The following is a 25,688-nucleotide window of genomic DNA, read 5'->3' as shown; positions in this document are numbered from 1 at the left end:
TGCTTCAATGATTTAGCAATCTCAGTCTCAGGAAAACATGGTCAAATACATAAAGTGCCTTCATGAAAGCTGCAAATTACCTTTATAATGTTTAGCATTATTATTATCAGGCTAAAAACCAAAACTAGTTTTCTCATATTTGTTTTGAAAGATGTACTTAATTGCAAAATCAAAAATTGTCTAATTTCAAAATGTTAAGATAGTAAATATCCCTTTTAGTTTTCCTATTAAGATGTCTAAAGACATATGTCTGAAACAACAACATATAATTTATCTGTCTAACTAGATTTCAAATTATTTTTATAAGATAGAGACAGGGGATAGAGAAATTTATGTCATTTAAATGTGTACAGTGTTTTGTTTGTAGATGATTAATGAAGTCTTTTTAATATTTTTATTGTCAAACTAAAAGGGAACTATGTGTATATTTTGCCATGTGATCAATTAATTGTGCTTTCATATTGTGCATACTTAATTACAAATACAAAAATAAATTATTTGCAAAGGAGAAGCAAAATATGAAACTCAGTGCCATCAGATTATGACATTATAAAGATAATTAGCAATAAAAATATACCCACCCAAGGAAAAAAATTATGGGTGATAATTCATTCCTCAAGATTAGCTGGAAATCTCGGGACTATTTTCTTCCCATGGGTGACATGCACAGATCTCTGTTAGCATTGTTCAGCAACATTAGCCCCACAGGTAACACAGGTAATCCTCCTCCATGTGACATTCCACTTTTTTTATAGCAAAATTATTATGCATAGCTACGAAGGAATAGCACATTCTTTGGGAAGCTTAAATAATTAATATCAAATCCTTAAATTGTCAGATGCCAATCGCATCACTTTATATGGGTAATGGGAAAGCCAGAGAAGATATCATAAACTTTTTTGGTTTTAATTAAGTGTCTGGAAGCACAAAGTGTCTCACGTGGAAAACATTCTATAAATCTCAGCTTACCCTCATTGAATATGGACACAAAGCAAATAGAATCTCTGTTTATAATGTTGGGCTGGAAGGGATTGAAACCAACCCTTAAAAGAGTCCCAAGAGATTAAGAAACTAGTTTTCATCAGAGCCAATGAAAGAAACCAGCTTTTAAAAGATGAGATGACCGAAAAATTTAATTAATTAAAATGACATAAGCAAAGTAAAAAGCCAAATAACACAGTGGGAGAAACTATTTGCCACTTATTTCATGAAGTATTCATATCCCAGATATACAAAGAGCACCTCAAGAATAGAGAAGAAAAATGCTAGCAGTGCTATAAAAACTTGGACAGTTCAAATAAAAAGAAGCACAAATGCCTCTCAACCATTTGAAAAGATGCTCAACGTTACTCATAGAAAGAGAAGTGCATATTAACACTTTGCTAGGATAGCTATTCTAACTATCAGATCAGCACAGTTCCAGAAGTTTGACAACACAGTCTGGCAAAGCTGTGGGAAAGCAGACTTTTCCTACATTGCTGATGGTAATGCAAAATGCTAAAACTCTTGGGGAAGGAAATTTGGCAATACCTAGAAAAAATTACATATTCATTTACTATTTGATGAAACAATTACAGTTCTAGGAATCTATCCCAAAGATATAGTGGCAACATATTAAAAAGACATATAAACAAGGCTATCAGTTGCAGCAAATGTATAAATAGGATACTGGCACACAGTGTATTATGCACCTGTAGAAAGAAATGAGGGACATGGCTGTAAACAACAATGGAGTATTCTTTAGGGTACATTGTTAAGTAAAAAGAGAATCAAGATGGAGGGAATGTGTTACTATGCTACCACACTAATTCATATATTATCTTTCATCTCAAGAAAAGGCAATGGGACAATAAACTGCAAAATAAAAGGGCTGCTTTTAAGCAAAGGGAGGGAGAAGGGTCGAGAAAACAAAGATAGAATCCAGACGTTTATGTATCTACCTTGTTTAGTAGACTTGAATTTGGAACTATACACATTTTTTATGTAACTATTTTCCAAAAATTAAAAAGCAACTCATAAGAAATAAAAGTGGCATGGAATAATGATCTTATTATGTATTCAGTTGTCAGCACAACCACCTAGAAAGTTGTTCCAAAGAACTATAAAATGCTAATTTTCCTGCACATCCTAGTAGGATATAATCTTCTCGATATAAAGAACTGCAAGTAAATAGATAAATAAGAGAATCAAACAAACTTTTCAGTAATCGGATTTTTAGTGCTACTGTTGGTATTGTTATACATGATATAGCATAAAGAAAATGAGTAACGTTGTTAATTGGAATTTTTGCCATGATTAAATAGCAATATGATATAAGATGAAGGAGATTAAGTAAAAGCCTGAATTTTATTTGAAAGTATTAGTATGAGCTCATTATGCATTTTACCTTAAAATTATAAAATACAGTGTCTTGGTGCATTGAAAAGTCCCAGAAAGAAGAACCAACTTAAAATACCAGAATGCACTCATGGTATCTAAACTGATCGCTAATTACCGTTTCCTAAGAAGAAATCAACACTTAAAGAAATCCTGACTGCCAATCTCGGGCAGGACCTATAAAATATGAGCCTGGAACATCTTGTCATATTTGAAAGCAGGCAAGCTATCAAAGGCAGACTAGGTCTAGTCTAGACCTAACTGCCAATTTTCAAGAAATACTAGGTTGAACCACTTAAAATCGCCATTTTGTAAATTAGGGCCAGTTGAATATTAGTAATTTCATATGATTAGGGCTAATACAAGGGAAAGAGGATCACTAAATAATGCTCGAGAAATATCGGCAGTAAGTGTATGGCTTGTGGAAAAATCTACAAGACTACAGCTAAATTTCTGTAACAAAAATTTGTGAGAACAGATTCAAGGAAGCCTATAAATGAAGAGAATAAAAGATGTAGAAGACATCGAATAAAGTCTAATAATATATAGACCTTATTAGGTAATGATTCAAATGACTAAATCTTTAAAAATCAGGAAATGTGAGTTTCAATTGGATACTGATTATATTAAGGAATTAATCTTATTTGTAAATGTGATGATGTTATGACAATTTTTTTCTTAATTTTATCTCTAGAAATTCATATTAAAATATTTATAAGAAGATATTTGCTTCAAAATATTATGGGTGGGGGATATTGGGGTAGGTAAGATACACATGAAGCAAGATAGGTGTGGGCTTATTAGGATTATTAGACTCTATTCTCTACTTTTGTATATATTCAAAATTATTCCTTATAAATTACTATTATTAAAAGTAAAAACGAAGGCAAGCTTGAGGATTTTTTTCTTCTTACAGAGAGGAAATCCTTATAAGGCTTCTTAGATTTTGTTGAGGAGGAACTTTTGGGAATCAAGAAAGAAAATTACAATTTGTTGATTGCTTATTATAGTCCAGAAATTTGTGCTAGGAGATTTGCATGTGTTAGCTCAAATTATGTATGACAATTAGGTTTGAGTAAAAAACAAGGTGGCTGCTTTCAATCTAAAATATGCCTCAATGTACATCTATTCCTGGTATACAAGATACAGGAGCTTCCATGCACGTGGAAAACACTGGGAAGCAAGAAAGCAGCATTAACTTTCACAGGATCCAGAAGGTAGGCCGGGGTAGAAGGAGCACAAAATAAACCAAAACATTCCAGGTGGTGAGCATGAGGATTATGGGAAGGATTCGCTTTTCTACTCCTCATTCAGCTGTTGAATAGCCAGATCATTCTGACTATGCATATGATTGACAAGTTGCTAAGCAGATAATATTTACCCTCTTTCTTTCTCTCTGTCTATCCACACACGCACTCCCTGCTTAAAAATTTTAAACACTATAATAAATAAATAACCTTAATCTATTCTCCAAATGATATTCACGGGTAACATTTTTTCTTTTGCAAGTCTCGTTGAGAAATAATGACATGATTAGGGAGTATTGTGGCCCTGTGAGAATTTTGCTAGTTATTTATTTTTATCATTATAGATATCTCATCTGTATAATGGGAAAAAATATTTTTTTACTGTATTGTGATTGTGAGAATTAATGTCTATAATGCATGCAAGACTCCTGGCATACTAAAGTAGCATGTCTCAGATAACCTAGCAGAGTGTTTATAATTAACAGAATTAATAGACTTCATATCAAAGCCTGGCTCTGTCATTTAGGAGCTGGGAGCTCTTAAGCAAGTTACTTTTACTCTCTGAGCCTCAGTTTCTCTGCCTAAAAATGGATCTCACAAACCTGTCTGAAAGGCTAATATGGAATAAATAAAGTGCTTATTCCGATGTCTGGCAAATAATGCTCAATGCTGGTGAGTCGTCCTTTATAGGCTTTTGATAATAATTTACTAATATTATTGTTATTATATTTTATAAGGAATTTTATGTTCTGCTCTTTTTCAATTAATATCAGAGCAGTAACATTTACCATGCTATTAAGAATACTTCATAAACGTCCCCATTAATGGAAGAAGTACTATGTTGACAGGTGCGTATGGATGCTGGAAGATCATTTTCTCCTGGAGAGACATCTCCCATGCATTTTTATGAGCCAGATTTCCTGAGTAGTAGGTGGTGACCAGTTAATCATTTTGTCAAACTATTTTTTAAGGCTTCAAGTTGTCCAGCCATAGCCAAATGCCTATATTAATTTTGTGCCACTTAATTTTACTAAATGCAGTCTATCCTTCCTGTGTGTGGATGTGTACATGGAAAAGCTTTTGTCTCCTTGAACATTATTGTCCATCAAGAAAGGAGTTTCATTTTTGGCTATTTTTTTTACAACAAGGGAAGATAAGCTCCTGAGTGACAGTTAAATTTGTTGACAGTATTAAATTGCTAATGCTAATGCATTTTACAATCTTTGGAATGGATTTAATATATTTGACTGCCACTCAAAGTTGTAATAAACAATACCACACTCTTAGTTGGAACTCATTCTGTCAGATCTGGAGGCTTTCAAAAATGCCTACCTATGTTCAGAGTTTACAAACACATTTTTATTTCTCTGTGGGCTGCCCCACAAACCAATGACATAAATACTTCAATTTGCATTTCTTGTCATAGGGTTTGGAACTCACGTGGAGCTGTAATAAACACCTGGCAGGATATCTCCAAGGCTGGGAAATCATTCCCCACTTAAGGAGGTAAGGATGCTATTTCACATAAGGGAAACACATGTAAAACTTATTATCGCCTAACTTCATGTACTTGTCATGACTTCATGTGTATTTCCCAGGTTTGAATAGAGACAATAGGCACTCACAGGCAATAAAATGACAACAAAAGCAAGAAAGCCTGTCTGCTGAATAACTGAAGAAGCCTAAGACTGAGATATGATTGAGTTAAGAAAAAAAATGTGTATATATATTTCTTTTTTCCTTTGAGTGTTTTCTTAGCTGTCAAGAGAAAGTGTTTGGGCCATCTTAGTTCAATAATAATAATAATAATAATACCCTAATAACATTGTATTTAAAAATTCAAAAAGTATTTTATGTATGCTCTCATTTGATTTTCACCATGAACCTGGAAAGTAGGGAGGAAAAGTAGAAAATCCATAGGGAAAAAAAATGATACATCCAAACTTACACAGCATACTATATAATACACTGTCCAATATTATAGAAGACAGTCCAATATATGGGATCAAGATGAACTCAGATATTTTGCTTTACAGTTCTAATAGTTCATTATACTACAGTGACTTTCTGGGAATAAAAATGTAATCTCCTTATAATAATTTGGATGGAAACCTTTATAAAAAATAGGTAAGATGGAGATTTGTTTGGAGTAATGTAAATCTAAATCGACTTTAGTAAGCAAAATAACTACAGTTTGGGCATCCCTAATCTGAAAAGTCTGAAATTCCAAATGATCTAAAACCCAAAACTTTTTGAGTGCTGTCATGACACCACAGTGGAAAATTTTATACCTGAACTCATGTGAAGTTTCTGGATCAAATTGCAAGTGCAATTATTCAGCGTCCCCAAGGGATAAAAGGCCCTCCTAGCCCAGTTCAGCTGTGATATATCTTTTCCATGCACAGCATGATGGTGATGCCACACAATCACAGATTGGCCAAATGGATGGTTGAGGTAGTGACACCTTTGCCTCCTGATGATGTAATGCAGGGGTTCCCAACCCTCGGGCCCAGGACCAGTGCCAGTTCGCAGCCTGTTAGGAGCCCGGCGGCACACCAGGAGGTGAGCAGCAAGGCGAGCAAGGATTATCACCTGAGCTCCACCTCATGTCAGATCAGCGGAGGCATTAGATTCTCATAGGTGCCTGGACCCTATCGTGAACTGCACAGGTGAGCGATCTAGGTTGCGTGCTCCTTCTGAGACTCTTAACTAATGCCTGATGATCTGAGGTGGAACAGTTTCATCCTGAAACCATCCCCACCCTTCACCGGCCATAGAAAAATTTGGCACTGGTCCCTGTGCCAAAAAGGTTGGAGACTGCTGGTTTAATGTACATAAACTTTGTTTCATGCACAAAATTATTTAAAATATTGTAAAAATTACCTTCAGCCTGTGTCTATAAGGTGTATGTAAAACATAAATGAAATTTGTGTTTAGACATGGATCCCATCCCCAAGATATCTCATTATGTTATGTGCAGATGTTCCAAAATTTTGAAAAAAAAATGAAATCTGAAACACTTCTGGTCTCAAGCATTTCCAATAAGGGATATTCAACCTATAGTTCCCAAAAAATTACAACAATAGTGGGGTTGGAGACAGTAAAGAAAATAAGACAAAAGTTCTGTCACCAGAGAACTTACTTTCTGAGAGAAGAAACAGAAATAGCTATCAATATCTGGCATTGTATTGTGCAAGTATTATGAAGAAAAAAACATGAATCTGGGGATAAAGACTGATGAAACGTGTCATGTTAAATAGGAGGAGAAAAACATTGAACAGAAATAAGAATAGTATGAAAGAGTCAATGAATATTGAGGAACAAAACATTCTAAGAGGTAGCTACAGAGGTGACTGATAAGATGGAATCTTATTGTACCACTTATTTATTGAATATTTTTCCAGAAAAAGAAGCAAGCAAATAGCAAAGAAGAATCAAAATAAAACACTGGAGATTATAGATTTATTTTGAAATGCTAGCGACTGTCCTGAATACAACGTATTTTCTACTTAACTTACTATTCCCGTTTTATTTGATCTGTAACTCATGAAAATGCTGAAACTTCTGGAAAGATGATCTTTGATGCTGGGGAGGGTCACCAGGAAAGACCAGCTGCCAGCCTTCCATGGCCCTCACTGGGATTGCATTCATTACCACAGCACAGGACCCACTTCGTTCCTGTAGTCTCAACAATGCTTTTGTCAACGCAAAGAAAACAGTTCTGTGTACGTGCATGCCTTAATGGGAAATGGAGTGGCTGTTCATAGTCTTCAAATTCATATAACCAATGAATAAAATCAAAAGGACAATTTATTTATGCACAATGAAAAGTTTAATTGTCCGTTGAAGTGGAATGTCCTTAAACTCAAATATTACAATTCCTTTCTACAAAGTTCTTGACACTTAGTACGAGCTTAATTAAGTTCTGATAGAGCTGGATGTTTCCTTGTGGGAGGATAGACTGTGTGATTAGGCACATGATAATCAGAAGGATGAATTGTGAACATGACTCAGAGCAGAGAGAGTTCTCCTTTGGAAAACTTGATAGATTGATGCTTCTATTTATACAATATCCTTGACAAGTGCAATGTAGCATTCTGACCATTGCAAATGCTTGTAGAACAAGAGTTCATTCTTCCTCCATCCTCGCTGGAACTTAACTAGATAGAACTGGACAATACAAACTAGCTTTTGTACTCACTCTCCTCCAGAACTTCCATTGCTGACCAAAGTGCCTTGGAGTATCCATACTCTTTCCTCAGATATGTTAATACATTCTGTGCAGACTCGGGTCCACCAGTGATGCAGCCTTTTAAAGGGAACCTAGCATATTTCTGCTTTAATGAATTCTGTGCTGTATAAGGCCCCCTCTTTCAGAGGACTCTGTTCTCTTCTCGTCAACCTAACAGAAAGTAGCGGAAACAAAAATAATACAGAATTTATTTGAGCCAAGGTAGAGGATTGTAGCCCAGGATTAGGCCCAAGTTGCCTAATGCTCTGGAGAACAAGAGAGAGGCTCACTTTTTTTTGTTTGTTTTTGTTTTGTTTTGTTTTGTTTGTTTGTTTTTGAGATGGAGTCTCGCTCTGTCGTCCAGGCTGGAGTGCAGTGGTGCAATCTCGGCTCACTGCAACCTCTGCCTCCTGAGTTCAAGCGATTCTCCTGCCTCAGCCTCCCGAGTAGCTGGGACTACAGGCGCTTGCCACCAGGCCCGGCTAATTGAGGCTCACGTTTTTAAAGGATGAATCAGGAGAAGAGGGAAATTACAAAAGTTGTTTGTCAGGAATTCTCATTGGTTTACAGGAATACCATTGGTTGGTAATTACACATACATTGTTGGCCTATAGGGTGTATGTCATTTTATGGCTACTTGGAGTCAGTCTAGAGCCCCTATTGCAAATTGTCCACCTTTGTTGAAGTATTATTTTTTTTTTTAATTCCATTATAGGAAGAAAGTTTAGAAAAAGTGAAAATTCTCAGAATACCAAAGTGGTTTAAGATACTGTACTCGGCAAAAAAATAAAAAAGTTAAAATACCAGGCACAGTTGGTAGCTCCCCTTTGCCAGGAGAGGCAACAGTTTTGTCCTGCCAAACCCATGGTTGGATTCACCCCAAAAGCAGCAGCAGCGGATTTCCCACAAGGGAGTGCCCCAAACCATCCTGGGAAGAGGCCAGTTGTGATTCCAAAGAAAGAAGCAATCAACGCCTGGAGGATCCAGCCAAAGCATTTATTAGGAGAACTTCCTTAGAGAGGTGCTGCAGCAATCCTCGCAATGGAAGAGAAAATGGGTGTTCTCCCTAGGTATGTCTCCAGAGAGGGGATCAGGATATGGAGTCTTTCTGAGGGTTTAAGGAACTTGTCTCAAGGCCAGGGCCAGTTTCCTTCGGTGTTTTGGGCAACAACCTAGATGGTTTTATTAGTGCCTAGGAATATTCAAGACCTGGTTTGGGTTCAATCCTGCTGGGGAAAACCTGCAGCTGACTGACTGACAGTTGTCAAAGCACTTGGTCATTTTCAGTCAGGACACAGGAAAACAACAACAACAACAATGGGGGAACAGGGAGATCTTACAACTTCAAATTTCTTAATATTTATTGAGCGAAAACTTATTGAATAATCTTTATTCAACATGCATGCTCTTGGGGTGCAAAGATGATGAAAACATAATCTTCTGTGATCTAATGCTGGCATACCTGTTCCACCTCGTCTGCCACCATTCCCCTAAAACCTTCAGCCATACTGAGCAATTACTGTGCAGACTCACCCAGCTGTTCAAAGCCTCAGATCTTTTGTAAACATTTTCCTCTATGTGGAATGCCCTTCTTGCCACTTCTGCCTGGCAGACACCTTCTCTTCTTTCAAACCTCAAGAACTTCTGACTTACCCAACATTAATTACTTCTATTGTCTTAGCTCTGGTTATACTGTTATAATATCCATTACCCTATAGCATAATTATTTATGCATTTTTCTGACTCATCTTAGTTTCTAAATGACTGGAGGTCAAAGACAATATCGTCCTCTTTCTGACTCCTCAGCATCTTATTCAGTGCCTAACATTCCATACGTGCTGAGCAAATGTTGGTGGAAAGAATTAACGAATATGTTATAACAAAATTAAATGCCGTAGAAGTTTATAAAAGAAAAGAGTCACAGTAGGATGGGACTAGTGTTGTGCTGGCAAATATTTAATAGCTGGCTCCCCAGGAAATCGAAAGACCACCATTTGTAACATTGGCTGGTTTTCATTATGTAAATCTCCCGCTATGTCTCATTTCAACATCATGTCACTGAACATGGAGGTGGGAGGCAGTAACACATTATTGTACTATAATTCCACCATTCTCATACAATATACATAAGTAAAACCCAGAACATAGATTACAGCAATGTAGTAAAATAATCAGGAAATAATGATTTTTATTATGTATTAATTTGGCTTCTAATATAATTTAATTAACTATAAATTCATATATAATTATTTTTAAAACAATGGCCACGTTTAACAATTGGTTTGCAAAATTCCTGAAAATTTAAAAAACTGGCTCTCTTGAATGCTGATATCAACTGGCTTCAGCCCACCATTAAATGGGACATTTTGAGGTGAGATAGGTAAAGTTGTAAGAAGATCTTACAGAAAAGGTAGCAGTTAATCTGTTCATTATGAAGCAATTATTTCAATAAGACAATTTGCATGGAGAATATATGATCCATGAGGACACCGATTTTTGTCTGTTTAATTCCATATTTTATCCCTGGTGCTAAGATGAGTGCTGGATGTGTACTTAGTGCTCATTAAATATTTGTTAAATGGATAACTTTTTAATAAAAACCACATTTCAGAGGCCTTTTGAATGCAATGCTAAGTCAACTTTAAAAAGCCTCCATTGGTGAGGACTGGAGAAAAGGGCAATTAATTGAATCTCATTCACACAATTTTTACCCCCTGCTTGTATTTAAAAATGAAGAAGAATGGTGAGTGTCTTGCCCAACCAGAGACCTCAGTCATCTGAAAGTGTTGGTGAAGCAAACAGCATGGCAGTTGTTAGGCCAACAGGTCAGTTTGGGGTTCTTACTAGAGTGGGATCTCACCAATGACTTTGCACATCCTTTGAAGCTAATGCAACCAAAGCTCCTTTTGGAGCTTCCAGCAGGACCCTGAAACTGCATGGGGGTAAGTTTGAAAGGGCAGGGGGTAGAGAAGACTGTCCCATGCTCCAATTACAGCAGTAGAAATAGTCTATAATTTTATCCTAGGGACATTGACTTGTGCTGCACAGAGGCATCCTTTATAGGGCTTGAGCTTTAGGTTTTGTGGAAATGCTCCTGAATCTACTCTTTGCAGTAAATGCTCCCATGCCCTGAAAACACACAGAGAGCAAAAGGAAAATTACTGAACCTAAGGATTAGCTCTGTGGGTGAAGGGCAAGAAGAGGGTCAAAAAGCATCAATTTAGAGCTGTATCCCTGTGTGTCCAGTACCCACCCTACCTGAATGAGATCAGAAAGCCATTCAGTGACAGCCACCCTTTTGAATAATTTAGTCCTGGGAAGGAGAGGACATTGCAAGATAGTTAAGAAGTGTGTTTTGCAGAAAGACTGTCTATGCTGTGAATTACTTAATAGTAACAGTGCCTGTTTCCGTGCCTGGAAAATGGGGATGCTAATACCCAGCTCATATTGTCTTGGGAGGACAAAATGTTATAATGTATGAAGGGGTAGAACACAATGCCTGTAATATAGAAAGTATTTAGTAAGTGGTATTTATGGCTGTGTATTTTTATCATTACATTACTATTATTTGTTCTGCATTAACAACAAGAAAAAGTTTGAACTGTAACATAAAGACTGTTTAAGGAATAGTCCTGAAATATAAGGTGAAATTCCAGGCCTGAAGCACATAGGTATGCCATGAGGAACCACGTTCCTTTGATTGAATTTTCATCGCTGTTATCAATAAGAGTTTTATATTCTGTGACAAAGTTGAAATTTCCATATATTTCCATATATTGACCTATGCCAGTTGTGGTAAGTGGGTTTATGGAGGGAGAAAGGAAAAACTCAGTTTTACAGCATGTTAAATTTGAGATGCTTAATAGGCTACATCAAATGAAGGCAGAAATTAAGAAGAGTTATTTCTTAAAATATGGATTTGGAAGACTTCAATGTACAAATAAAACAACTACAGCAGAGCCAGTCGATTCCTCCAAAACAGACATTATGGCAACCTCATTCTTCTTGGATATTGATTGGTCCAAGTATGGCAATGTATTGTTTTCCTGGCTAATGAGGCATTTAAGGAAGTCTTCTTAGGAGGGTTTTCCACTCCCGACCTGAATATAATTGACCGTTGAGCAACACAGGGGTCATGGGCCCCAATTCCTGCACAGACAAAAATCTGTGCATAACTTTTAACTCCCCCAAAACTTAACTACTGATAGCCTACTGTTGACCAGAAGTGGTAACATAAACAGTCAACTAACATGTAGTTTGTATGTTATATGTATTTTATACTGTCATCTCACAATAAAGGAAGCTAGAGAAAAGAAAATGTTATTAAGAAAAGCATAAGGAAGAAAAAATGTATTTAGTATTCATTAAGTGGAAGTGAATCCTTATGAAGGTTTTCATGCTTATCATCTTCTTGTTGAGTATGCTGAGGAAGGAGAGGAAGAGGAGGGGTTGGTCTTGCTGTATCAGGGGGACAGAGGCAGAAAAAAATGTACGTATAAGTGGACTTGTACAGTTCAAACCTATGTTCAAGGGTCAATTATATATAGACAAAACCTTATTAGGTAAACACCTTTGCCTTTTAATCTTTTTTCCTCTCTTTCTAGCATGTAAGGGTGCCATGGCCATTCTACACTCATGAAGAATAAGGCCAGTGTTCTAAAGTAACACTCCCCAGGAAATCAAAAGACCACCATTTATAACATTGGCTGGTTTTCATTGTGTAAACATGGAGGCATGCAAAAACAAGAAAAGCTCATATCATTAAAAACATCTGTGAACAGCTGAACTAGTAACAGATTCCATCTACTTTGACATTTCTCATTATGAAAGTGAAATAATCCACCATTTGTTTAAGCTACTCTAGGTTGAATTTTGTGTTACTTGAGGCCACTGTGTTTTCTAACTAATATAGGTAAGGCAACATGATGGAGAGCTATTTCTCCTCAGCATGTGTGGAGGGGAAAAAGGTAAAATTGATAGTAGAGTCAGTCTGCAGCCCATAAGCAAAATACCCGGGACATCTGAGCACAACACAAACTTCTCTTTCTTCCCGGCTCAGGGCAAGTTTATCATGCAAGAGATGGTAGGCTGTGCAGTGCATATAGGGAGGCAGAGTATAAAAGACACATAAATAAGCTGCCTGTGATAATGGAAGAATGTCATCGAAGATATTTGACATTCCCTGTACAGTTTGGGAAACTGATAAAATCATAATGGTAAACAAGACAAGCCGTATTGCCAATCCATTGCTGCTTCTTGCATGAAGTCTGACACATATGTCTTATTGCTCAGCACAAGCAGCAGAAGGAATGAACAAAAAGAAAAGAGCAATTTCCCCACCATAAATTGGAAAGTCTGCCAACCAGCTAAGTGATCTGCTATCAATCAGTGTTAAATTCTCTTTAGCTGCAGAAAATTCAAGGGCTAACTATTACTGAGAGATTTCACACAGTGACTAATGGTATATGACAAACACATTTAAAGTCTGCATAGACCAGCACCAGTTTAAAATGTAACATGAATAATAAATAATTTTAAAGAAATCTTAACATGCAAAATAAGATATAATCTTTTCTGACATAAATTACACAGAGAAGATTATAGTTCTAGAAAGGCATTTGCAAACTGACCAAAACAAAGTCAAAAGTGTAATTCATTCAGAAGGTGACTATATTTGATGATTTTGCATATAAACAGATTTTGAAAATGTTAGGCAAATAAGCTATAAAACAGCAGTCACTAAGGTGTAACCAGAAAAAAAAAATCTCAGGTCTCTGATCAGTTATAAATGGCCATCAGTGAGAATTCTAGACAGACACAAAGGCAGCAGGACAGGCTTTCTTTCTCCCAAGAAATACAGTCCTTTTTGAGAATAATAAGAAAATATTCTCGTTTTTAAAAACCAAGCTGAGGTGCAAACCTGGAAGAAAAAAAAATGTATAGATGAAAGACGAAGACTCGAGGATTTAAACATAAAATTCTCTTAAGTTTATGGGACTTTGTATTTTTGGGAAACAAAAAATAATAGTACTGAATTTGGATGAGACTCTATTCTCAAACTTACTGTCTCACTTTCCTGTAGATTTTGTGTAAATAACATGACTAACCTCCTAAGACAGTTGTGATGGGCAAATGAGGCATAATGCTGAGAACTCATTACAAATGGTAAAGGATCATGTACACATTTATTATGATGTTTCTTCTATTATTTGGTTTAAATCTAGGATTAAATTAGTATTTGGGTGTCAGAGGAAAAATCATTGTAATGGATAAGAAGCAGGGTTTTTTTACTTGTCTTGAACACACACACACACACACCCCCCACACACACACCCAGCTTTTATAAAGTATTCAGATAATAAAAACAAGCCTGCTGGAATGAAGCTCCTGAAGTTTTGACAACTTAGACATTTATATAAACAGGTAATAAGTAAAAGTAAATTCTAATCATGAAAACTAAGTTTTGTTAATTCATTTTCCAAATAGTAACACATTTATTCTTCAATTAAGTCACATTCTTCACAGGTGTGCCGAGATGAACTACTTTTTTCTTGATTGTATTTTAATTGTTATTATCAATGAAGTACATTTTTTGACAAAATTGAAATTTCCATGTATTAGTTTTGCAAATTAGTATACAATTCCTTCATTATGAAGCAGTAGGAAGCAGTATACAATACCACTGAGATTATATTTGCTATTTAAATGAAATTGATGACCCCTAGTAATTGTGAAAGCATAAATAATAATAAAAACAAATCTATTGATGGAGAAATTTAAGAATAATATGTAACATTTTTAAACTTTTTTTGCCTTTATCTGGCCTTCACAACAGGCCCCTGACACAGGATGAGCTGTCACTCATATATCCTTTTGAAAGATGAGAAAATCAAGTACTGAAATGTTCTTGTAAATCTCCCAGCAAATTCATAACATTGGTGAGATAAGAATTTAAGTCCTTCCACACTCTTCTGAGCTATACTTTGTTCATACCAATCCTAGTCATGTTCCAGACAACCACCCTCATTTGCTATCTGAAAAAAATAGCATTAAATGCATAGAAACTGTAATTTTTGAGTGTTTTATTACATTAAGTTTTGCCTTTTAAAAATATTCAAAGAAACTGAAACTGTACTGGTAAAAGCATTACCACTGTGGTCTTAGTCTATGCTATTGTATTATAGCAGCCCAAGCTGGCCAATACAGGGTTAAGTACAATCCTTTAGTGAGCAAGGGAGTGGAGGAGGGCCAGGTACCAGTAAAACAGTGGTAGTGCCTGTCATGGGGAAATGTGACATGCCAAAGTTATCTAGATTAACATATTAGCTCATTTAAATCCCATGAAAATCCTGAGAACATCATATCATTTGCCATCTATTACCAACAGGAAGCAGGCTCTGACAGAGTAAAGAATCAGTCAAGACTATTTTCTCCCAACCCACACTCTATGTAGAGTTCTGCAGGTGCCTCTGTCCTTATAAGGTTTGAAGCTATCTCTGAAAACTAAATAGTGATGGGGTCAGCATATTTTCAAGTATATGATCAGGTACTGAATGTTTAACTCAGGTTTTAATGTTGAAAGATAGAATGCAGATAACAGTAGTTTGGTGAATAGATATTGCCTACAATGTTTAGAAAAATAGCACTCAATTGATAGGGGAGAAATCTGTGAGAACAAAACATGTCCAAATGGGAAAGAGAGAATACAGTAAAAGTTTTAACACTAGAGAGTCAAACATTTGAACTTAAACCATGGGAGAGAACCACTGGAAAAGAGCATTCACACACATACATGGGTATGTGTGTATGAGTATGTATACAGATATAGCTATATTTGTGCATATATTGTATGTATATATGTATAATTAATTTTTAGGCTAATGTGTAGTGGAATATTTCTAAGGCCAGATAATAATGCTATTTTAGATGGATAGATAGATAGATATAAAATATCCCAAAGAAATAAAAAGTGCTATCATAAGAAATGTTTTCAAATATTAAATACCTTGCTGTATAACTGATAGCTCCCATTTATTCTGTCTACTATCAATATGACCAAGCATTATAGTTAACACTTTATATACATAATTATGTTTCATCTTTAGAATGATCCTATATGTCATGAATTAATATCACTACTTTCAAAAATAAGGAAACTGAGACAGAGAAACTTATTAACCTGCCACAGTTCGCACAACTCCAAACCAAGTCTGTTTAATCCAAAGTCTGACCTGTTCTATTGCCCTGTGCTGCAAGGCAGGTCTTGGCTGTGCAGTGGTTCCTTTTTATGATTTTCTGTTGCTTCTTTCATATGTGTGTTTTATTTTATTTATGCTGTATTACAAGAATAATATGATCTTATGCAACATACCATCCCATGTACTCTTGGATTTAAAGAAAACAAAAATTCCTCAAAGTGCAACATTTGCTTGATTTAGTTGATCACTATCAAATCAGATAATATGAGAAAGTAGTAAACTGCTACACCACATTAAGTATTCCATGTTGGAAATTAACAGATGGCAGCTACTGTAACTTTCTCTTCAGCAGCTCTGTCTGCAGCAGTTGCAAGTGTTATACCTGCATATTTATGTTAAAGAACAGGACAGGAGCAGTGTATTGGTTTGCTGTAATTGTTCCATGATTCAGCAACTGAATCACTTAATGACTCCCACACATATACCAAGTCATATAATTTTAGGAAGGGTCTAGTGTGTGAACCATCTGTTACAATAAATCCACAGTGCCTTGGGAGATTACTGGGTAATGCTTGTGGTGTCTCTTCTTGAGTAACTAGGCTATGCTTTTACTGAAGGTGAAAAGCATACAGAGGTTGTTGGAATTAAGCCTCCCGAGGATTGTACACAGTCCATTTCAACTCGTTGTGGCATATTAACAACAACAACAAAAAGAATCTTGCTTCTGACCAACAAATGGTGTTAAGTCTTTTCAATCTATCAGGAATTTGAAATCCCCTTTAGAAAAATACTCATAATTTAATATATATAGCTTCTGGCTGGAGGCCTAGAACCACAAGGTGGGAATTGTGCCAGATTCTACAGAGTGTAGTCACTTCTAGGAGTAAAATAATATAACTTCCTTGATATATATTTATAAAAAGATGTACAAATATGACCTAAGGACCTAAAAGAAACCTCGAAAGGCCAATGTAAAAAATTAGCCAATCATGTATTAATTTCCTATGATGTGCAAGACACAGTGTTAGGCACTGATGTTGTAGAAATCAGCATTCATGGTCCACAGCATCAATGACTCCTGATCTACAATATGATACATAACAATGACAAAGTATCACAAGAGCTATGAAAGAGCTAAATGCAGGTTATTACTGAAATGTAAAAGCAAACAAACTACCCAGACTATAGCTGGAAATAGAGGAGGATAGCTATCATAAATATTAAATCTAGGAGATGATACAACTGGAACTGAGTCTTGAAGGATCTGTGTTTTTGAAGTTCACACGTGACATGCATTTTCTTTCAGGCAATGCATAGTTCATCTACCCTTCAGATATTCACCAAAGACTTGACCTGTGAATATCTGTGGTCAAAAGCCCAGCTGAAGTCTTGTGCATTGACAGTGGAAATGCAAAATGAAACAAGCTCCTGTGGAGGAGAATCTGGCGATATCTAGCAAAATAAAATGTGTATTTACTCTTTGATCTAGAAATCCCATTTCCAGGAATTTACTGGAAGATGCTTAGAAAAAATATTTAAAAGATATGCACAAGACCATTTACTTCAGCACTATTTGTGATAGCAAAAGACTGAGGTAAAACAAATTTTCATCAATTCAGGACACTTTCAATAAAATACTGTACAACTACACATCACAGTATCCACAGTATCATGAAACAGGATAAAGTAATTCAGAATAAATCTATAAATTACTGTAAAATGATATCCGGAAAATACAGTAAAATGAAAAGAAGCAAGGAGCCGTAAGGAGGGAAATATAATGATACTATTTCTTTCTTTTGTGTGTGTGTGTGTGTGTGTGTGTGTGTGTGTGTGTGTGTGTGTGTGTGTGCAGTTGAGCAATCTTGACTCACTGCAACCTCTGGCTCCCAGGCTCAAGTGATTCTCATGCTTCAGCCTCCAGAGGAGCTGGGATTACAGGCGTGTGCCACCATGCCCAGCTAATTTTTTTTAATTTTTTTAGTAGAGACAGGGTTTCCCCATGTTGGCCAGGCTGGTCTTGAACTCCTGGCCTCAGGTGATCCACCTGCCTCAGCTTCCCAACATGCTGGAATTACCAACATGAGCCACCACGCACAGCCAGTGATACCATATCTTGATAAGAATGTATATACACACACACACACACATACACTCTTGTCTCTCTCTCTATCTCATCTCTTCTTTTCAACAGAAGCATAAATCACATAATGAAATACAGATTACCTATGAGATGAAAAGATCAGGGATGAACTAGACTAGACTACTTTGAATATACCTTGTTTTATAGATCTGACTGTGAAAACATAAATATTTTATGGAATCATAAAACAATTTCATAACAAAACACTCCTTTAAAAATCAGAAGTACAATTCAACAAATGAACAGATAGCCATATATCTTATTTTCAGCAATAGTGAGAAAGTCTCCCAGGGGTCAATAAAACAAGACCTTTACAACATGTATGTAGTAGAATATACCTTAAGGCAAAAACACTACAAAACAAAACCTCATTTTTTGTTTGTTTGTTTTAGTAATCATATTATAAGTAGGAGTGTAGCTATTGCCATATTAACATTATTGTGTATATTGCTATTATAGGATCAAGAAAATGGGTATTTATGCTGATATCATTGAAAACCAGGTTTCCAAACTGGGAGAAGGAAGATGTAAGATCAATGTAGTTAAAGAACAATCCCGTACTCCTGAAATAGAATAGAAAATATCAGTATGAATTTGTGATGTATTTTATCCTAAAAAAAAATAAATAAAACAGACATTCTACCTATGCCTGCTGAAAAGACCTGGAAACACTGACCAACCCCATAGCCAGAAGCATCTCTTAAGGCCTAGAGTTTGGTGCATAAATACCATTCATTCCCTTCTATTAGGAGCCAGTCTTCCTTAAAGAAGCAGCTCACTCCAGTTCTAGAGTACGAAATACACAAAATGGGCCAGGCACAGCGGCTCATGCATATAATCCTAGCCTGTTGCGGGGCCAAGGCAGGCAGATTACCTGAGGTCAGGAGTTCAAGACCAGCCTGGCCAACATGGCGAAACCCCGTCTCTACTAAAAATACAAAAATTAGGTAGGGGTGGTGGTAGATACCTGTAATCCCAGCTACTTGGGAGGCTGAGGCAGTAGAATCACTTGAACCCAGGAGATGGAGGTTGCAGTGAGCCCAGATTGCACCTCTGCATTGCAGCCTGGGCAACAGAGAGAGACTCCATCTCAAAAAAAAAAAAAAAAAAAAAAATACACAAAATGATGGAGATCAGAGCACAGACACTTTCAAAGAAAATAGGTACATGTGGAGTCAAATTGCATATGGTTCTACTAGCAGAAGTTAGGGTAATTTAAGCATCAAGTCAGTACATTCAATAGCCTGAAACACATAGGTGTTTCAATTCACAGATTCATGATAATTCTGAAAAACAAAACTCATTTATCAGTTTGAAGGATTACAGAGAAACAAATAACACTATTTTAAAAACTGATCAGTGGAAAAATTCAACTAGTGGTTTTTCCTTAAAAAAGCAAAAGTCAACAGTTTACATATATGCATTAGGGATAAACCAATAAAACAATAAAACCTAACTATTCACACTGTGAATTTTTTTTTTTTTTTTTTTTTTTTTTGAGATGGAGTGTTGCTCTTTTTGCCCAGGCTGGAGTGCAGTGGCCCAATCTCGGCTCACTGCAACCTCCACCTCCTGGGTACAAGCGATTCTCCTGCCTCAGCCTCCCCAATAGCTGGGATTACAGGTGCATGCCACCATGCCCGGCTAATTTTTGTATTTTTAGTAGAGATGGGTTTTCGCCATGTTGGCCAAGCTGGCCTCGAACACCTGACCTCAAGTGACTCACCCGGCTTGGCTTCCCAAAGTGCTGGGATTAAAGGCACGAGCCACTACGCCCAGCCCACTCCAAGAATGTTTAAGTTCCAAGACTATGTAGGCTACCATCTACAAAGCTACACATAAGAACTACATTGTGCTGCCTCTCATATATCTCCAGTGATTTGCAAGTAAAGAGGTCTCTATCAACCTTATGATTTGGTGAGGGTGGATATACCAGGAACTTCTTCAGATATTTATAAAAGTGTTTTCAAGGACATGAACTTTTAAAAATATTGCCCAATAATGTATGCATAAAGAACACAGGTGCAATTTCCTCTAGGAGCATATGGTAAGATAACCAAAACAATAATATCTTGGTCCTGATGACAGATGACATTGTTTACTATGAATAACAGTTGTAACACTAATAGTAAAAGTTGTAGTAGTCTTTCAAAATGAGGGCTGCCTAAGAAATTGAGTTCTTATTTGTGCACCATGATTCTTGGCAGGAAAAACAAATTTGTTGTTATAATATATAACCTCTTTCTAAAAACTTTTAAGTAGTATACAGCAAAAAAAAAATGTATATAGAAAGTATAGAAATAGAATAAGAAAATCAATCAGTGTTGTTCACTAAAAAGGAACAACATACCAACTATCCAGATAACAGTAGTTATAGCTGTTAAGCTGTAGTTACAACTATAACCTCACGTTCTGAGCTCCCTGATAGGCAAGGGAAAAGGGAGGATATGGGTGTTCATACTGGTGGTCTTTATTACAGTAGAGAAAACTCTACTTCCTTAAGGCTTTTTCTACAGTTGAATTCTTTTTTTTTTTTTTTTCTGAGACAGTCTCACTCTGTCGCCCAAGCTGGAGTGAAGTGGCACAATCTCAGATCTGGGCTCACTGCCACCTCCGTTCCCCCAGGGTTCTAGCAATTCTCCTGCCTCAGCCTCCCAAGTAGCTGGGACTACAGGCGCCCGCCACCACGCCTGGCTAATTTTTGTATTTTTAATAGAGACAGGGTTTCACCATGTTGACCAGGCTGGTCTTGAACTCCTGACCTTGTGATCTGCCTGCTTCAGCCTCCCAAAATGCTGGGATTACAGGTGTGAATTCTAAAGCACATTTCTTTAGCAGGTCTTCAGAAGGGACACCAAGATGTAATGAAGACTATTCCTCCCAAAATGTCTACATTCCTGTAACTGTTTCTTAATTTTAACTTAAATAATGCTCGAGGGCTTAACACACACACCAAAAATGAAAAAAGCAAAGAAAGTGAAAGCAATTCTCTCCATCATCCAAAGAAAAATAGAAAACACAGTTTTACATCCACTAAACGCTATAGCTTCTTTTGGCTTCCTTTTCCTTATATAGTTTTCCTTTCTTACCTTTTTTAGTACTTGATTTTGACTTCTAATCTGTGCAGACGGCTTATGATATCATATCTTGCATGCTTGCTATATGTTGCCTGAAAACCTCTTTGGAAATAGACAGGGTTAAAAGGCAAACAAACAGGGACATTCCTACTCTTCTATTGAAGAGAGGAGCTTGCCCTTTGCTTTTGAATGACCAAGGCAAAATTTTATTTAAGTCTCCAGGCTGAGGGGAAAGAAATCAAAAAATTAATGAAATGAAAATGAAACCCCCAAAAAATGCCTGGAGCCTTAGAAAGTACAGAGAACAAAGGGACAGCAAGAGCCTTGAATAGTAATGAGATTCCAACTACACTGATATCAGGAACTATTCTTTCCTGTCCATTTAACCAAGGCCTCAAGTCACCTCCCTTGCCCTGTTGAAAGAAACCCAATCTATTAAGTCTTCCTCAGAATTGAAACATTCAGTGACATTGGAAATTGTTATTAGCTATTTAAATTGGGCTTTTTGTGTTATCGGGGCTCTTATTTGTGCAACAGAGTGCGACTCCATCTCAAAAAAAAAAAAAAAAAAAGAAAGGAAAAAGAAGTACACAAAACAATGGAGATCACGTCTATTTTGAATGAATATATAAGTATACAACCACAAATGCTAAATCGAAAAATACTTCTATTCTAAAATGTGAGAAGTATATTGCTAAATTAATTCATATACTTTTGGCCCAATTTGAAGAACAGCGTCCTTTTACAATAACAATCTTTATTTCTCTTATTAATTACTTTATCTACAACAATTAGCCCAGCATTCAGAAAGAGCACAAAAAGGGATAAATATGTTTTATATGTGATGCTAATTTATTTCTAAAAATAAATCTGTAGGAGAAATATTATTTCCATTTGACAGATAAGGGTACACTGAGGCTTGGAAGAGCTGTGTTGTTTGAGCAGGGTCACACAGCTAGTACTTACAGAGCTGGGCTAAGGGAATGGAAATTTGCTGTGTGACCACAAAGGCAGAGCTGTAACCAATAGGTTCTCTCAGCTGTCAGAAACACAATGGATTTTAGAAAGAGATACAGTATAAATTGAATATTCAGATTTCATAAATATTGAATGAGATACCACTAAAGCAGGCACAGGAAGGACAGCTCCAACAATATTAATGGTTATAATAACAATGCTCATTAGTTATATGATTAAGTTAACATGTCCAGCTATTGGCTGAGCACAGTGACTCACACCTGTAATCCCAGAATTTTGGGAAGCTGAGCTAGAAGGATCACTTTAGTCCAGGAGGTGAAATCTGACCTGGGCAACATAGCGCTATTCGTCTCTACCAACACTAATTTTAAAAAATTAGCTGGACATGGTAGCACATACCTTCAGTCCCAGCTACTCAGGAGGCTGAGGCAGGAGGATCATTTGAGCCCAGGAGTTCAAGGTTATGGTGAACTATGATTGCACCACTGCACTTCATTCTGAGCAATAGAGCAAGACACTGTCTCTAATATGTGTGTGTGTGTATACATGCACACAAACATATATTAATATATGTGTAACTGTTATATATAATTACCATTTATAAATATAAACTTAAGGACAGAGCAGTGAGGTAGAAGGCACGAGATTGTAGAGTTAGCAAGTGGCAGGATCAAAATTATTAACACACCCTTAACTAAAACGTCATTCAGGAAAGTTAGTGTCCTTGGTTCAACTCTACCCTGCTTTGGAACTGGGTGTGTACTCTTGATAATTGCTCAGTGTCAATGAACTTCCATTTCTTTGTCTGTCACATGATTTGCATAACAATAACTTCCTTACCCTTCTCACACTGTTGCTTTAATGATGAAATCTATCACAATTACAGTCTCATAAAAAAAATTAGAACAGAAGTATACACGTGGACAGCACAGTGAGGTAAGAAGCACTGCAGACCTGAGGCGGGAAGATGGTAAGTGTTGAAGTTCTGTTTACTTACGCTTAGGCTCTGTATTACCAACCTCTTTGGAGATCAAAGTTACCAACATTAATCAAAGGTCTAAAATGGTATCTGAACTCAAGTAGCCAAGGGAATTAGATGCGGTGACTTTAAGATTCTTTGTATATTTGAGATATAATAGCTAAGAAAAGACAAATAAACCTCCCTTATTAACCACAGTGCACATTTCCTGTGTGCACCTCCATGCACTGTTCCTGTACGTCCGTCTATCTATTGAGTTCTTAATTCACTAGATCTTGTGGGCAAAAAAGAGACACAATTCCTGCCTTCTTAGGGCTTAGAATCTATAGGGACATGAGATAATCACACTATAAAATAGGAAATTATTAACCAGAAAAGAGCCTCAAAAGAAGAGAGATACATGGAATTGTGTGTAATTATGAAAGGAAGATGTTGCTTATTCAGGGAGGTCAAGGTAGACTTCCCTGAGGAAGTGCTTTTGAAGACAGATAGGAAAGTTGGCTGGGAATGAAGTACATGAAACAGACATATCCTATGCAGAGGGAGGCGTGTAATTGAAGGGGAGTTAGTGCTTCCAGACCAGGTATTTTGAGGAAGGTGACCCATCTGAAATGTGCAAGAAGGCTTGTGTGACTGGAGCAGAGAACAGGGTGAGTTATCTCAGGGAGGGCACTGAATGCATAGGGACCACACCTGATCATATTGTAAGTTGTACTAATGATTTCCATTTTGGTCCTAAGAGCAATGGAGGTCATGGGTTGGTTTGAAACGGGCAAGTGACATGTTCAGATTTGGATTTTGGAATGATTACTTTGGCTGCGTTGTGGAAAATACCCTGAAACAGGGCAGGAATTGAAGCAGCAAGAACAAGTAGGAGGTAGCTGCAGAAAGACAGGAGCTCAAGCTTGGGCGTGACCTCTTTAAGAAAACAGGCCCTGTTCTGTGCCTGCATTCTCAGTGATCTGCATGGGCTCAAAACATTAAAATAATACTAAAAACAATAATTGTGACACAATATGATAAATGTAGTAATGGAGGCATGCATTTGATATGGCAGCAGGAGGACTGTGGTGAGAACTGTCAGCCCTTACATATGGCATGACAGTTAAGGATTCAGCTTCTGAGTCACATGGGTGGACCTGTGTTTTAATCCTGGCGCTGCCCCTATAACTGTGTTAGCTTTGGTTAAATTCTTGATTTTTCTGAGTAGCCTCATTTTATACATGATAAAATCAAGAGTTTACTTCATAGGGTTGTTATGGAGATCAGGTGATGTGACCAAATCAAAGTGCTTAGCCAAGTGCCTGAGGAGTATTGAGCAGTCACTGAATGATCATTTGATCATTTTTGTTTTATGCTGTTTTAATAATTACTATTATCTATAAGCAAAAATAATTGATCTTGATGAATGAGGAAGAATTCAGCAAATGAACAATAAGAATCATATGTCTACAAAAGGATCAGAATGCAACATGTACGTGACTATTATTTAGCATTGAAGAATGAATATATCATTATATAGTGTCTGATGAAATCAAGAAACCATAATAAATTAGATGGAATTTGACAACTCTCAAGACTCATAACAACTTCACAGCTTTTAAAATTAATAAGAGAACACAGAAAGGTAAGCAACTGGCTAAAAACCAAAGCTGAGTCCAAGTTCAACACCTGCTGCTGTGAATCGGCCACTGTAATCTGCTGCTGCTTCCTCATCCATCTGTCTCTGCCTTTGGCCCCAAGGGGCTTTTAGCAGCGATGATCGCCTTTAATGTTTTCAGAGTTCTTCCACACTATTTTGATTCTGTCCTTTGCCACCAGGTAGACAGACTCAGAACAGAAATCCTCCATAGAAAGAATAAATTTCAAGAGATCTCTTGTACAGCAAGGTGACTATAGTTAATGGTGTTATGTTGTATTCTTGAAAAATAGAGTGGATATTATGTGCCCTTACTACAAAAATGGTATGAGGTAATGCATTTGTTAATTACTAGATTAAACCATCCCACAATGTATACGTACTTCAGAACATCATGTTGTACATGATAAAAACATACAATGTTATCTGGTAATTTAAAAATATAGAAATTGTTTTAAAAAAATCCTCACAGAGTGCTTTGCATTTTGACCTTCAGTGCTTCAGCTCAACTGCCTTTTCGGGCAAACACTATTTACTACTATTTATTTATTTATGGAAATTGTGTGAAGGTACCAACCAAACACATGCTAGCTGTCTAAATATAGCTCTCTGTACCTATGGAACTACCTACCAATGTCCCCACGAATGACACAAGCAAGGACTGAGGGCAAGGATTCTGGGGGCCTTAATATTAAACAGAGAGCAAGAAAATTCCAGCTCAGCCCCAGCTTTGGAGCTCAAGGTCTAATTAGGCAACATTTCCGGTTTGGTTGAGGGGTGAGAGGAGAGGGAGGACTTACTCCACAATGCTACATATCTA

The sequence above is a fragment of the Pan paniscus genome, chromosome 18 (assembly GCF_029289425.2).
Source record: "Pan paniscus chromosome 18, NHGRI_mPanPan1-v2.0_pri, whole genome shotgun sequence".
Classification (NCBI taxonomy): domain Eukaryota; kingdom Metazoa; phylum Chordata; class Mammalia; order Primates; family Hominidae; genus Pan; species Pan paniscus.
This window is presented reverse-complemented; position numbering follows the sequence as displayed.